Source organism: Corvus cornix, chromosome 1A (assembly GCF_000738735.6).
Source record: "Corvus cornix cornix isolate S_Up_H32 chromosome 1A, ASM73873v5, whole genome shotgun sequence".
Lineage (NCBI taxonomy): Eukaryota > Metazoa > Chordata > Aves > Passeriformes > Corvidae > Corvus > Corvus cornix.
In genome coordinates this window covers 71,300,839-71,317,087 of record NC_047057.1, presented here as the reverse complement: position 1 = coordinate 71,317,087, position 16,249 = coordinate 71,300,839, and the positions used below count along the sequence as shown (strand labels likewise).

General features: G+C 41.4%; 1 protein-coding gene across 5 annotated transcripts in view; it reads left to right on the top strand.

Annotated features, from left to right (window-relative positions):
- Positions 1–16,249, top strand: part of CALD1 (caldesmon 1) — a 177,252-nt gene that overhangs the window by 33,377 nt on the left and 127,626 nt on the right. For 4 of the 5 annotated variants that reach the window (XM_010404168.4, XM_010404164.4, XM_010404170.4 and 1 more), the window contains exon 2: positions 4,099–4,183. The exons of the other annotated variant lie outside the window; for it this stretch is intronic. The gene's annotated coding sequence lies outside the window, so the exon portion shown is untranslated. The remainder of the gene's footprint in view (positions 1–4,098; positions 4,184–16,249) is intronic. 5 annotated transcript variants of the gene reach the window in all.

The following is a 16,249-nucleotide window of genomic DNA, read 5'->3' as shown; positions in this document are numbered from 1 at the left end:
TTCAGCTTCATGTTTGACTCATGGAAGAGACTAAAGCTGTACTTTGAGCAAGGCTTGTACCTGACTCTGCTTTTTCTCAGTAGTGAAAAATAATGTGAAAAAACAAGAGCTGCCCTAGTTCAAGTAACAGACAAAACTGCTTTAGGTCTCTTTTAAATGCTGTTAGAGGAGAAACTCAGGGACATTTTTATAGGTAAAATGAAAGTGTGAAAGAAGCTGTCTTGCTAAAACACCCAGAATTATTGTTTTCCCTTTTTAACTATGCCCCTTCAACCATTCACATATACATACACACATCTATGTATATATATGTAAAGCCTATGAAAAGTGACATCTTAAGGGAAATTTTCAAAAGCACGTGAGAAGTCTGTAAGCTGCAACCTATGACACCTTTCTGTCAAATTTCAGTCTTCAGCCTGGTCAGCTGGAAGAGTTGGGAATTTGAATCTGAGGATGACCCTACAGAGCATTCCAGCTGTGCTTTTGTGTACGTGTGGTTCTGGGCTGTGGGTTGCTTGCTGTAAGGGCACCAAAGAGGTGCTGCTGTCTGTGATGGGTGGTGGTTTTCATGTTGTCTCTACAGGTGATTGTAAATGCAAGATGATGTTTCTGATTGCCCTGAAAGAGATTTTCCTGCCATTTGTCTCCTTTAAAGTGTCTGCAGCCCAGATCCACTTGAGTTGTAACATCTTTTGATCCTAGGGGCGGAATAAAACCAGGCCAAGTAATCCCTGGGAATTTATGCAACCAGAATTGCTAGGAAGTAGGGAAATTCAGCACATCTAATGCTTTCCTCTGAATCAGTGCCATACCTGATATGATTTCAATGAGTATTTTGGCTGCTGTTCATGCCTCCTGCTTTAACAGCCCTTAGCCAGGGCTCCAAAGATGTTCAAAAATCCAGGTTTGATTTCTGTAGGTTTTTAAATATTTGTGCAGTAATGGGGAGAGTTGTCCTCAGCACTTTGGTCAACCAAAACTTCAAAGTTTTTGCCATTTCCTGAGTGTTACAATGAAATAAGGCATTTTGTTTCTTTCTTTAGGTTATGGAAAAGAAGGTCAAGCTTTTCTCAGCAGACTGGAAATAGGTAGCCCTTGGTGCTGTTGTTTTTGCTTGCTAATGCAGGCTTCACCATCTAAGTGTTCCCATACCTAATCCTGTGGAGCATGCCCATGAGGATTGCCCTCTGTGAGAAGTGTTTCTGAAAATGATCATTTCCCCCTTCCTACAGAGACCAGAATTTCACATTGGGAAAGAATGATGGAAAAAACATGATTTAGTTTGCTTATAAAATGTTAAATGTTCTACTGCTCTGTTTAGAAGTAGCTATCTCTAGTTATAAAGTTATGAAAGAAAGATGGCACTGACTCCTTGACGAAAAGAGAAAGTTTATATTTCCACAACTGTTTGGGTTTGGTACTCAAACCTCAACTTCTGCCACCTGGTAATCAGTTGATCAGTATGTAAGTAAATATAATGATGAGATGATCTATAGGAGATTGAAGAAATAATGAGGTAAATAAGGTAAATTCCTTTGTGGTGCACTTTGTGCTCCTTTTAAGGACGAAGAGCAAGATAATTGTCTCACCTTTTCTTTGGGTGTGTCATCCAGAGATTTCTTGAGTATGAACCAAATAGATTAATTTGATATAAGCTTTTTAGTTATTGGTATCCCTTGACTTTGATATTTTGCAGACTATATGGTATGAAACAGTATAAAAGTGTATCAGCAGGTGGATTAAAACATTCCTCTTGCTAGCATTTGCTCATTCACGGTGTTTCACTGGATAGATCATAGAATCATAGAGTGGCGTGCATTGGAAAATGTCTGAAATATATTAGTGAGTTTTGTTTCAATAAGAAATTCTTGAAGATATTTGGCAAAATGAATTTGTTTCTTAAAAGTTTTATTAAGCACTGTGCTTAGGACTAGAGATTAAAAACAGCCCATGAAAGAAAAACATGTCCTTAGTCAGGAATGTGTGTGTGTGTTTTGGCTCTGCCTCAACAAACGTGTGCCTAACTTAAAGAAGGTGAGTAATCTTGTTTGGTTGGTGAGGCGAACTTGCTTAAGTACCCTGTGAATGAGAGCACTTAGGAACGACTTGGTGTGAAGGTATCACAGGAAACAGGGCTAAGTGAAAGCCTTAGAAAGAAAACAAGATGTTCTTCTGATTAAGACTAATGTCCACCTTCAGAGCATTATCTGCAGAACATCTCAGCAGTCGGGAAGTTACACAACTTGAAGCTGTTTAACTGTACTACAATGTACCTGAATTTATATTTTCTTCTTTGTACGTAAATGGTGCGGCATTTTTTGGTTTTTTCACAGCTACAGGAAGTTAAGCAGAGCTCCTACTTGAAAGACCTGATCACCTCATGTAGCTACATGACTCCTGAATGGCATGACAGTCCTTGGATTTTATTGGGGATTGGAGTAGGCTTGCATTTTATTGATGGAAGGATAGATCTGGATTTTCTCTGGGTTAGAACGTGCAACTGCCATTGACTTTATGGGAATTTTATTAAAGCTGAGATAGTCCTGTAACCTGGATTTATGCATTGCACAAAGAGAACCTGCATTCTTTTCACTGGATCTGCCAGATTTGGTAAACCTCAGGAAAAAGTGGATTCCTCAGTATTTACTATGATACAGTGTTGGGAAGGTCCAGAACAGAGTTTCCTGGAGGAACTGCCATCTGAGATGGACACAGCAGTGCTCTTGGGGCAACAAAGATGTTTGTTGTTTTTGTAAAACAACAGGATGCCAGTTGTGTTCAGCCCATGGTGTGGAGCACAGTGCTGCATGTGTGGAGGAGACTGATGCCCTCTTCATTCCATCACACACTACCTTCAGAAACCTCGATTGGCAGGCAGTATAAAATTGAAACAAACACCTCAAAATTCGCTAAAATAAGCAACCTCCCTGCCCCTGACACTACTGCTTCTGGATTTAGAAGTAACGGTGTAAAATTGCACTGTCACTTGCAAAAGCATGTTTTTTTCAGCGTTTAGTCAAATCTCTTGCTCAAGACAATGAGTCTAATGAATACTCTTAAGCCCACCTGCTGATTGTGTTGATTAGGTGGGAAGGTAAACTCTACTTGTCTAATTAAAAGCTGATTGTGAAGCCAGCTTGTTTTTGGTATCTTTATCTGGTTTAACAGAGAAAGTAAATTTTTCTGCACCTTGTAATTCCAGCCTTTTGTCTTCTGAGTGTATGAAAATTTGACAGTTTTGTCTTTTTTACTGCGTCTGAACATGGAAGTGGATAGGAGTCATCAGAGCCTCTGAGCAGCTTTCCCAGCTGGCTTAGGTTACTCCAAATTGCAGATCTGAGTCTATTCTCCCAAGAACTTCCTCCAGTTCTCCCTGAGGCATCACTCAGAGGCAATTTTTTCTCACCACATGCTGTCTAAGTTACCATTTATTCCAGCTATTGCTCGAAGGTGGCTGTTCTATCACTGTTGCAGTCAAAGTACCTGTCCAGGCAGACAAACAACCTGTCACTGAAAGCTGTGTAAATGCAATCCAGCAGCCATGCTCAAACAGCCGAAGGTTTTTGCATCTTTGACTGGAGGCAGCCAGCAATCAGGAAGCTCTGCTGGTCCACAGCCAGAAGAAATAGGGAATTCCCTCAGATTTTTTTTTTTTTCTGAAGCAATTAATGGGGGCGTAATCAGGTTTGGCTCCATATTAATCGGTGCAGTTTGGATATTAAAATTCTCAGTTCTGTGGCTGATGCTTCCCAGGCTGTTCTCAGGATTGCGTTACACTGTGGTTGGGTTACAGTCATGGCAGCAGGATCAGGTGAAAGGAGCAGTTTTTCTTGCAAGTGGAAGCCACTCTTTCCCCTGAGTGGGACTTGAGATGCATAGAGTGGTCTGCCCTTCCTTGCTTGGGAGTTTCTTCCTCGCAGAGGAGTCACTGGAAAAAGAAAAGGAGCAGCAAATCAGTTCAGTCAGTGGTGCAACAGCATCTAGCAACTGCAGCAAGGATCAAGACCTGTTTTGCTTTCTAGATCATCCTAACTGTAAAGTTTTTCTGCCTTTGGTGCCCTCTTCATCCCCCCCATGTAAACACTTTTATCTTTCCAGTGCCTGTGAGAACCATTGGGTTACTCCAAGAATCCCTTGGGAGCTGAAGAGGCAGCATCTTCCAGGCTCAGGGCTGTCATATCTGGTGAGATATATGCTGTTTATGCTGCCTTTTTTTTTTTTTTTTTCTGGAGCTATGTTTTGTTCAGTTGAGACAATTGCTATCATGAGCTGCACTTTAGTGTTAGCTTAGTTTCCTTTGAAGCTCAGAGTCTGGTATGGAAAGAGGTTGCTTTGGGTTAGTGATCAGCCTGCTTTGGAAGACACTTTGTGGTAGTCCTTGATCAAACTGACTGCCAGAAATTACTTGTACATTTGGGAATCTTCCACCTTGATTTTTCCCTTTTTTTTTCATGCTAAGGTTTATAAGTAAGTATGGGCATGGTAATTCAACGCTCTAAAACACTGAGAAATTTTTCCATGTTGTGGCTCCATATTAATCTCCTGGTTCCTGGAAATTACCCGAGTGGGAAGGGGGTGTTTTTCCCTTGGGAAGGCCTAACTCTTGTGTCTTTGTCATTAACCCTACATGTGGCCATCTTTGCACGCACAGGGTACGGACTGAGGTAATGAGGTCAGCTCAACAGCCACACCAGGCTTTCTCCTGGTGAGAGGTTATGAATATGGAGACCATTATATGTCATTAAGATAATAATGCTGCTGAATATGTCAGTGAAGTCAATGACTCTCTGTTCCCCAGGTGTTCTGGTTTTAGTTTGATAGGGACATGTAAAAAAATGTTCTGCTTGCCAGGTGGGAGGAAATTTGCCTTTCAAAAGATTGTTGCTCCAGCACTTGATAGGAGTCTTGCTAAGCAATGATGATTGTAATAATAAATGTTCCCAGGCTGTACTTATTTTATAATTGCTGTTTAGCCCAAATTGCTCTGAGGAAACTCCATCATTCTGACTGCACAGGTGGAGGTTATGATGTCATGCCTAGCAAATTCACTGATTCAAAAGGATGCAGCATGTATATAAAATACTACTGCAATGCAGAGTTTTAGCAGTGAAAACTAAGGAAAACAGAAAGGATTCAAAATTTAAGTGAAGAAGCCAACCTTGATGAGGAGGTGAGGAAAGGACTTGCCTTGAATGGTTTCCTTGCTTGTTGAACACCTCTCTGGAGTGACTGTCACTTTCAGGGGCTGTGTCTTGCATGATCTGATCTGATGTTGACTTTTCCTATAAGGGGAAGGTTTGTAAGCATCCCAAGAAGTTATGGCCATACACGTGGTAGGGCTGGTGGCTGTTGTGTCTGCATTCACTTTTAGTGAGTTTGTCTCTGAGTTCACTGTCTCTGACTTCTGTTGCCTCAGTACCGTTTTTCTTGTTCACCTTTTCTGATGACTGGTGTTCACAGGCAGATTCAAGTAGCCAAGCAGAGCAAAGTCCTGAGCACATACTGAGTTCCTGTGGTCAGCTGGACCCTGACTGCTCCTCTGGCCTCTGGCTATCCCAGATTGTGTCAGGAGATGAGGGAAAGAAGAGCCAGGGTGAGCTGGGCTGAAGCCAGGAGAATAGAAACCTAAAAGTGAATTCGTTGGGCAATACTGGCTCCCAAACACAGTTTTTTTATTTGCACATAGATCTATAAAGGCTCCAGTTTCAGTCCTTGGGAATAATTGAACCTTAAGCAGTAATAAACAGTGCAATATTCAATTAGTGAGCTGTCCTGAGAAAGGCATGACAAAGTAAATTGGGGTTTTTTTTTGAGGCTGTTAACTATGCTGACAGAGAGTTGGTTAATTCTTGAAGGATAATGTTTTGGGCAAAGTCCCAGCCTCCAAATGCCTGCAGGCAGACTTGTCCATATTTGTGGTATATTTGGGGTCTAGTGTTCCTCCTTTGGGCCATATATTTTAAGAGGGAATTTTAATGGAAGGAAACATTGCTGCAGAGCAACAGCCTTCTCTGAAACACTTTCCAGAGAAATTTTAAGGCCAAAGGTCTTGTTTTTTCAGGGCAAAAGATGTGAATCCTCTAACATTTACTTAGTTATAAATAGCCATGGGCAAGGCTCTAAGGATGGATTCCTGGGAGATTGTATCAGGGGTAGTTATTCCCCAAACTAAGCAAAGGTAGTGGTTGTCTTTTAATTGTCGTGTTGTCTTTGGTACAGAGAACACCACTATTAAACAGATAGAAAATAATTATAATAAATTTGAGGTTTTCACTCCTCTCAGGCTCAGGTGCTTCTTATTTCTCTCCAGTCCCAACAAGAACAAAAATGTGTCTTATTTCTGGGAAGAGATGACAGTTTAATGCTGGGGGGGAACGTTCATGCTAAATGTTTTGGTTCTCCAGCCATGGCATCAGTGAGGTGGCAGGAGAAAGTGCAACCCCATGGGGAAAGAACTTAGCTGGGGTGCACGAGGTGCTGCTCTTGACCAGCTGGGCTTGGGCAGGGAACTGCATTTCATTTACCCACACCTCTCTTCCCCCACCTGTAAATCGGAGGGAGGATTATGACTTTCCTTCGAGGGATGCTGTTTGAAAATGTTGTGTTACTTTCCACTGCAAACTAAATCTGCTGGTCTCATCACTAATAAATAGGCGAGTGTTATCTAATTCCCTTAACAGGCTAGCTTGCCTCCTGCAGTGAAATTCAGCCTCTCCCAGTGTAGGTCTCACAAAGCTCAGCATGCAATTTATGCATCACCCAAGAGTTAACATGAAACCCAGCTGAGACAGAAGCCTTGCTAAAGAGCCTGAAGGCCAGAGCCTCTCTAAGTGCTGTGACATTTCCAAACAGAAGCACAGCATTAGAGGTGTCTTTACAGACTCAGGAGTCTGCTGGACCACTGGGCAGTCCTGGTGTATGTCAGGCATCTGCACCATCCATATGCATCCCCAGGAAAATAACTCCTGGCTGTAAAATCCTAAAAAATAAGAAAATGCACAGCATTATGTCTTGAAAAAGGAATGCAGTTTCTGATTTGCTTTCTAATTTTCTGTATCAAGAGTAAATGTACAGTAACTGAACTGACTGGAAAATGTTTGGTAATAAATACATTAGCTGAGACCTCAAATAGCAAGAGAAAGTATTTTTCAAACACTGATGTGCTTTTGTGTAGATGTGTTTTTTTTGTTAGTACTTACTAGAGAAGAAAAAGTAAAGCTGACTTCTAGTAGCTATTAGGTATCATTCCAATATCTTGCAGTGTAGCATTTATTTCTACTGATGTAAGACTGGTATTGAACTGTAAAAAGTTGTAGCCAGACTGTGTAAGATACTTGAAACTTTAGAGAACTGAAGAGATTTCCCACTGTAACCTCTCGTATGCTATCTGTACCCCTAGAAATTACAATTAATACCCAGTACTCAAAAAAAAAAAAAAAAAAAAAAAAGACACAGGGATTAAATGACAGAATTGCTGCTTTTTTTGGTGGCTGTTGGTACTATCATATATGCTAAAGCATTCCGACCAAGGGCATGTGGCTGCAATGGAATTTGATGTACAATCAGTTTTAGGGAACAGCCTGTGCCTTGTTAATATAATCCATAAAAGGCTTCCAAACTTCCTGAAACCAGTCCCTTCTGTTTCCAAGTCTGCATATGATCTCATAGGAAATGATCTGGGAGAGGCCAGCTAATCCTTTTGCATAATCAAGGTAGCATTGCTCTTTTAAGGCCTAAAGTGAGGAGTTTCAGTGATATAAGCTCAATGATCCCCTTTTCTTCTGTTGACAAATCTCTATTATCAGGCCTTGCAATGATTTTGGTGGCATTTCAAAAAAGAGTAAGTGGGAAGGCTGAAGTGTGATTTGAAGACTGACCTTGATAATGTGATTAATTTACTTTGTCACCCTTTGTCTTGGCTATTTCAAAAATCCTAAACCACTTGCTGCCCAGTGAAATTTGGAAGACTGAAATGCAAGTACTTAACACAAGTGGGCAAGGTCGGTTTATTTTGCAGTGGGCTCAGAGGCAGGTAAGCAGCCTGCACCTTGCCAAGTTTCATAAAAGGCAGTAATAGCAAAAGAGTGAGGAAAACACCTGCCCTTTATATAGGTTTGGGATTGTAAAACCTCTCCTATGTGCATTAGCAGTAGAGAAAGTAAGTGTGTTCTTGTGCTGGAGCCCTTGAAAACCTCTCTGTTTACACAAACCCAGAGTGCCTCATACAGTGCATGTTCTTTTATATCCTCGGGATACCCAGGATTTCCTTAATATATTTATCCCAAGAAGGGAAACACTCCAATGAGCTGCTGTCTCTGAAAGCCTTGTACGGCAGCAAGCGTCAACCTCCCCTGGCAGGGCAGGGAGAACAAAAGGCTCTGGGCTTTGTAACGCTGCACAAGTACAATTATGGACTACTTCATGTGAATAGGCAGCCACTGCACCAGGCTGAAATTACAGTGAGCCTAAGCAGAGGGCTCTGTGGCACTCTGCTCACTGCAGAGTTGTTAAATTTGGCACTCTGCTCTGGGCTCCAGTCAAACATTTTCTTAACCATATTAGGATACGTGGAAATTGGCCAGCCAGCAATAGGCCTTCGATGTACTTATTGCTTGTGCTCATATTTTATACAGTAGACAGGCACTGCTTCTCTTAAAAACGAGCAGGTTTAATAGAGTAAGACAAACAGAACCCTTTAAACATTGTCCTCAAAGTAGGGTAAAAAGAGCATTTCCCAAGACAAAGGACATTGTTATAACAAAAGTTGTGGTTCCCTTGTGCTTTTCATCCGTAGATATTGATCATCCTGTAAATCAGATCCCAGTATTTCTATATTGTGCTGTTACTCAGGTGAAAACAGAGTGAAGTGAGCCTGGCTGGCTCTGACACGAGCATTCCCGCTCCCTTTGCTGGCTCATCCAAGGCATGGCAGTCCCAGTAGAGAGGGAAGGCAGAACACTGGATTGGTGACTCTCAAGATTTGCTTGAGTTTAGCTTACGGAGCAAAACTACCTGGGGGTGGTGCAAGAACAATGGGCCTGGCCTGTGTTGCTTCAGAGGTAAGGATGTCTGAAACTTCCCCAACAAGGGATAGAATATTCTGCTGGAGAAATTCCAAAACAGAAAGTCTCCAATCTTTAACTGACAACTTCTTGTTCTTAAGGGATGAGAATTTGGGAAGCAGCAGTGTTGGTTAAGCATATTATCAGGTCTACCCTGTACTCTGGCAGATTTTGTTATTAAAATTACTTTTTTTCATCAGTTAATCTTTTTATAATTTTTAGTTTACTGCTGGTCCCTGTCGCTGTAAACCTTTTTTTTTCACTAAAATGGTTCTCTGTCCTTGCTAATGTTGTTCTAATACTTGCAGATAGTTGTCACATCCCCTACTTAAAGCTTAGTTGATGCATCTGTAGCTCTTTTAATCTCTTAGTAAGTCAGGCCCTCTCTGCTTGCTTAACACTTTTATGGCTCTCTGGGTTGTTATTGTCATTCAGGAAATGAGTTCTCCAGAGCTGAGTGCAGTATTCCAGGTGTGATCACCACAGAGCTGTATTAGGGATATCACCTTTCTGCCCTCTGTGTTTCACTTAGTGTTGCATGGACTCTGCTACCACATCAAGCATTATTTGATGCCTACTGCAAAAAAACCAAGGCCAAATTTAATTTTTGATCACAAATTTTGGTGACATTTTTCAAAGATGCAGAAGTAGCTGAATCTGTGCCTGTGGCTTGTAGCTCAAGGCAGCACCGTGCTGCCAGGAGGGCTGGAATCATCACATCATCTCATCAGCTTTTTGCTGATGGTGTGTATGAACTTACACAAGTCCTTTGACTGCTTGACCCTCATGGCTGTGTTAGTGGATAATTACACCGTAGTAGCTGCATTTGGTAAGGCTGTGAGGGTTGGTTCAAGTTTGTGCATGATCTGGAAGACATAAAGAAGTGGAAATGTAAAATATTTGGGCAAATGGCTGCAGAAAACCACATTACATGACCTGTAAGCCTATGCTGTCCAGGCTTGTGGAAGTTGAGGAGGGCCATCAATAAAAATCCTGTTTCTGTATAATGATTTATTTGCTAAAAGAAGAGGGGAACTAAACCAAATGAAAATAATGAACTTCTTATTGAGTGTAACCTCTCCAAAGTTCACTGAGAATATGGTTTTAACATGTCCAAATTTGCTTTGTTGTTTTACCCAGCTGCTGATTTTTAATTTGAGAGACCAGCACAAGCAAGAATACATTTGGTTGAGAGTCTTGGAAAAGGAAGTAAGCCTGTCTTTTATTTAGGCATGTTTATATCAGCACAGAATGAATGCAAAAAATGTAGCAGAGCTAGGAGTGGGGCATGGAGAGAATAAAATATTGTTTTTGCATATATTCTGAACTCATGTAAATTATGACACATCACAAATGATTCTTCTGAACCCAGGCTGGTGAATCCCCTCACTGGCACAGCGTATGGATTTATCAGGTTAAAAAACCCTGCATTTGCTGCGTGAAGCAGCTGGAGGCAGACTTTTCCACCTCTACCCATCATTTTTAAGATACAAATCTGGTGAAGTTTTCAGCACAGTAGCATTCAGTTGATGATAATTTGTGAGGACCTGGTCTTTATTAGTGTTATATACCTGGTGAGGGGGTCTGAGTATTGTAACATACCTGAAATCCAGGCTCATTCATGGGCAGTCTTCTTAACCAGGTCCAGTACTGCTTATGTGAGCTGGGAAATTTGCAGTGGTGGTCCCTGAGGTTTACAAAGCCATGCATGATTTACAGTTTTAGTAAGCAAAGTTTATATTTGGAGGTGAATTCTCTGAGGTGGCTGAGGATAAACAGTTGAAAAAAAGCTTTCTTAGTGATAGTTGAATTTTCCACTGCACATAGCTGCTTGTAGAATTTGGTGTTTGGAAGGTTAGAAACCCACTTGTGTGAAAGTTACTGCCCAAGTATAAAGGCTTTTCTGCAGACTGGAGCCATGGATGAGGACTGAAAGGTGCATGAAATGTTTAAAAATTGTAAGGAGGGTATGCAAGGATGCATGAGCTCTTGGGGTAGGAGGGAGGGGATTTCGGGGGATTGATTTTCATGCTCACATCACACTAAAACAAAATGGATGGAAATGCAGCCTCAGTACTGAATCCACTTAAGGGAAATGAAGAAGGAAACATTTCTGTTGGTTTCCATTTTAGATCCATTACAGAAAGGAGCTCTGCTGTAGGGCTGTAGTTCAATTCAAGAAGCATTTCTATGGAATTTTGGCATTAGGGGGACTTCCCAAGAACAGCTACTGTCCAGAAGATATTCCAGCTCAAATCTTCTGAGAGCAGTTTGAAACGTTGGCACAATTTCATCTGAAGTCTGATCCAACTTGAACTGTGAGAGGAACATAGGAGGCTCTGATTTGGATCTAAATGGCTCCTCTCTACACTGTCCAACTTGCACATAAAATGTGCAAACAGAAGAACATCCCAACCAAGCAAACCCCCAAATGACCCCTTATAAAGGATATGAAAAAAAAAAAAAAAAAAGGTTGTACAGAACTTGTATTTGATTGGACTAAGACATATTTTGAACCACGGATAGGAGCAGAGGACAGCATCTCCTCAGCAGTGAGAGGGGAGGTTGTGGCAGGGGAGACATGGCACAGAAACAGAAGTGACCCACGCTGCACTTGTGGGAAGTGGAGCCTCTGTTTGGGATGGCTTTGAGCAGCCTTAGCAGAAATTCTTTCTGCCACAACTAATTCACTTATTACTGAATTACTTATCATGTGCATGTGGACCTTTGCTGGGTTTAATCCTAAACCACCAGTGTAGGAACCCAGAGTGCCGAGAATATTTCTCTGCCTGTTTTTAAGGGTTCTTACCCCCCTGAACAACACTGTTTTAACCTCCAACCTTGGAAAAAATTACCAACAGTCAGACAACTCGAAAATGCAGTGGTGTGAATTAGGTGATAGACTACTATGTAAGATTGTCACAGGGTGAAAAATTTAGAGGTTTTGGGTTCTCTTTGTAGTAAATAGATAAGAGTAAAAAGTATCAAAATGGAGGATTGTTGTTGTTCTCTAAACCTTCTTCTCCTTCTTCTACTACTCCATGTTCTGCAGTAAAAGTAGTTTGGAATGACTGGATAGAGAATTCCGCAGTTCCTGGCCGTGTTACTGAATAATTGGTAGGAAAGTGAAAACAATACACCTTTTTAGTAACTATTGGTTAAATGATCTTTAAAAGGCTGTGTAAATCTTGATAATTAGAGACTCCTCTCCTGCTTTCTGTGCTCTGTGCTGTACCTGGGTCAGGCTGGTGGCTCTGTTCCTCTGATAATACTTAATAAACAGCTATCCAGCAGCATTGAAACTCCAGGAAAAGTCTTGGTTTATCTTCGAAACTCCTTGCAAGGACTTTTAGAAAATTCTCTCCCATCAGGAGGGACTTGATTTATGGCATGGTTTGGTGTCACACCAGGACTGGGTTGAGCTCTGTGAGCAGATACAGGAATATTCAGCAAGATGCCTTGGTTTTTTTGTAGCTCAGTTTTCCCACTTGGAATAACCTGACCTGACAGATCCAGATTAGGTTCTGTTCCATTCTGTGTTTGGTTATGCCAGAGGTGTATTTGCATCTCAGTGACACTGTACAACCGATCGTGTGAATATTCAGTGAAATGCAATTCCTGCCTGAAGTGTTTCCAACTCACCCAAAAATAGGCCTGTCCAGAGAGGGAGCAGAGATGTGGACTCACTTTTCCAGAGGTCTTAGATTCTGTTTAGGAGAGGGCTGGGTTTGGAGCCTGGTGTCCAGAAAAGGCTTCCAGTGGCTGACTTGCTAAAGCACGTTATGGTCTAAATAATAATGGCATTGCTACAGGGAAAAGAGTCCTGATTTGAGCAAAGGGCGTCTCAGACCCTTGTAGACAGTTGCTTTGAAGGCCAGGTGACTTTGCTAAAGGAGTCACCTGTATGACTGAGTGTGGCTGTGACAGCAGGAAGGAATGGGCTGGCTGGGCTCACAGAGAATCCAAACTCAGAAAATCCAAGCTCAAGAATGAGTCTGGATGAGCTGGCTACAGCTTGGATCCAGACTTCAAAGCCTTCAATGGACTTCTAAATAACCCAATAGGAGATTTTTCGATTCGATTCTTTTTTCCTAGACGTGAGACAGCAGTATGAAGCTGAGATCTGTGTGTGTTCTGGGTCTTGCCTCCTATTTTATGCGTATAAAAGGCAGATGTTTTGAAGCACTGATAAATTATAGTCCACCTGTGTTGCCCTTGGGATGGAATAATGGTGTTGCTTTGGATGTCTTTTTTTTCTATGTGTCTCCTTCCATAAGCCTGTGGCATGTAGCAGGGTGAGCTCAAGAGTTAATACTCCATTTACTTGTGTTTTGGGGAGAAAAGTCTCCCTATTGCTATTTTCCCTTCCCCACTCCCCATCCCCTATCCTATTTATTTCAGAATTTTAATCATCCTAAGAATTTGATTAAGTAGCTTGGATATAAAAAAAGATTGTTTCGTGACTCTTAATAATGTGTAGATGTGCACGTGAAGTTAAAAGTTAAGTGCATGTCATGCTCCAGACTGCAAGCTGAATGCTGAGGGATACAGAAAAAGAATTTCTCCTGTTTTTATCCTGCTTGTTATTGCATGATTTGATAGGTAAATTGTGGATTAGTTTCATCTCCTTACAAATATCTTATAGCCACTCTTGGAGGCAGGATGCCTATGCTGGTAGAGTGGCAGCTGTAGCTGATATCAACTCATGCTGTGCTGGTGATCCAAACAAGATCAGAGCTGTGGAATAATAGGAAAAGGAATTTTATAAGCAAATTAAATACGTGGGGAAGTTCAAGTGGAAACAGTAGTGGTTAAGGGGAGAATTTCAAGGACAGGAAATAGGTACGCAGTGAAAGTCAAAGCTGGTAACTGTCCATTGTATTTCTTTAAATGTTCATGTTCAGATTCCTATTTTTTAAGGAAAAGAAATTGAATTAATGGACTTTAGAACTGTATGCTTGGCAAAAAACCTCCCTGCATCTTGAATTCATTATACTTATACAGCCATCCCAAACTGGCTTTAGATTGGGGTTTTGTATGTTGGTTTGATTGTTATCTATGGTTAACAGTGTCCATAGTCAATGTATCTTGGGTTTTGGTTTTGTTACATCTGCCATCGATTTTTGATACCTTCTGGCTATGAGGATTTGCTGCCTTGCCAGTCGAATCCTTAGGAACCTCTGTCTGCAAGTGCTTCTTGGGAGAAGGCAATGACCATGCACTTCCTCCTCCATCCTGGGGTCTTGTGAGGAGCTCCAGCTTCCTGCTGTTCTTGCTGACGACACACATGTAGCACTTAGGCTGAAACTGGCAGGTAGTATTAAAAAATATATTAAATAATACAGAAGATAGACTGGAAAAATGTCAGCAGCTGATGGGGTTCATTCTATTGGCCCAAAGCGGAGGTTACTGTTTAAAATGAGTTTTGAGTGGTGTATTTTGTTCTGGAAGTGTCCCATGCAGAGGTTTGCAGTTTGCCTCACTTGACCTGTAACAGTGCTTCATTATCTTTCCATTTACACGTTTTCCCAAGGGTCTAAATTAGTGGGGAAATTGCTGGTGTCAAGGGAGAAAATCAGTCTCTGTTGCTCCACTTTAAGCACATTACATCTTCTCCTGCCCTCGGGGGACATGAAGGGTTTATCATTCTCTGATATATGTGTGAGAATTACTGGTTTTTAGGCTTGGCAAGCCTGACCCTTCCAAATTCTCCATGGACACCATGTTTCCTAGAGCTCTGAAAACTTTCATTGCTCTCTTCCAGCTGTTCCCCTGTTTCCTGAGGCAATGTATACCTGTGGATATACTCAGGTTTCCAGCCAGGAACTGACCAGTACCCAGGAGGGAAGGAGTGCTGTTTGTAGCTGATGTTTCCAAACATATGACATTGTTCCTACAGTGTGATTTGCTACCAGCCCTGGGTTTTAGTTTTTTGACTCCTTTTTTTTTTTGATCTGTCAATTACTGCCTCAGTAAAAGATTCTCTAGTGTTTGTGAAAGCAATTATGTATTTTTGGAGAGATTTAACCCACAAATTGGGAATACTCACTGAAAATGGCCTGATTTTGCATGTTCTGGTTACTTGTCCCTTCACTTGCAATTCTTAACTTTCATGGGGTTTTTAAGCTATTAATAGCAAAAGATGTGTCAATGAATATTGTCAGTGATCTATCTGCTCAATGGCTTGGGCTGCCTGGTATATTCAGCCACATTCTGGCTTCACAGGATAGATCAGGCTAAAAAAACAAAATACACTGAAACAGGGAGGCGAGCCCTAGAGCAATGAGGGGAATGAAAATGCATGTGTGAAATGCTTCAGTGAGGTTCTTGCAAGTGCTTAGAACAGCAATTAGAGAAACACTTTGTGAGAGCAGGATGCATCTGGAGCCAAGTTTCTTCAACACCTATGGGTGTGCTTCATATTAATTTTTAATATCTGGTTTTAGAAATCTTGAGAAAGTAGAGGTAATGCCATGACAGAAGAACAAACGTATTTTGTTGAAAGTAGAGTGAGTCCTGTGGAAGATATCATGTTATTAAAGTGGAAGCCACCTCCTTCCATGTAAGAGGGACAGCTTAAAGTGAGGTGCTTGCTCCTCCAATCCTCCTTGCTACACCATGACTTAAAGACTTTGGAGTCTTTGAAGTAAATTTGTTGTAGTAGCAGGAGAATCCTGATCACCTCCAGCCTGGCTTCCCAGAGGCTTCCTAAATGCTCAGATGGTTGTTAATGAGGAGGACAGGTCTTATAAATTCCCTAAAGAAGTAAATTGAGAAGGTGTACATTGGTGTAGCAAAGAGATGGTCAGTTCCTAGCAGCTGTTTTCCATGGTTTGAGTATGCTGAATTCAGAACAGCAGACCTAGAGGGAAAGGTTCATCACTGTTCTTTAATGCTACTGAGCTGTTCATTCAGTTCAAGCCAGCTTTTTCTACTTTGTAAAACAGAGGGGGAATGAAAAAGAGTGCCTGTCAGCGTAACTATGCAGTAGAGAAAACAGCTGTGGAAATACAAGGCCTAGGAAATATAAGATTGGACTTGTTACTGTAATGAAGCATAATGGTAGGAATTCACAATGTATCTGTTATTATAATGAAGCAGAGAAAAAGCTCTAATCCTCTGAAGAAGACAAGGAGTTTTTTTATTATTTGCCCAGGTGTGGGTGTGATGGATGGGGCCAGATATCA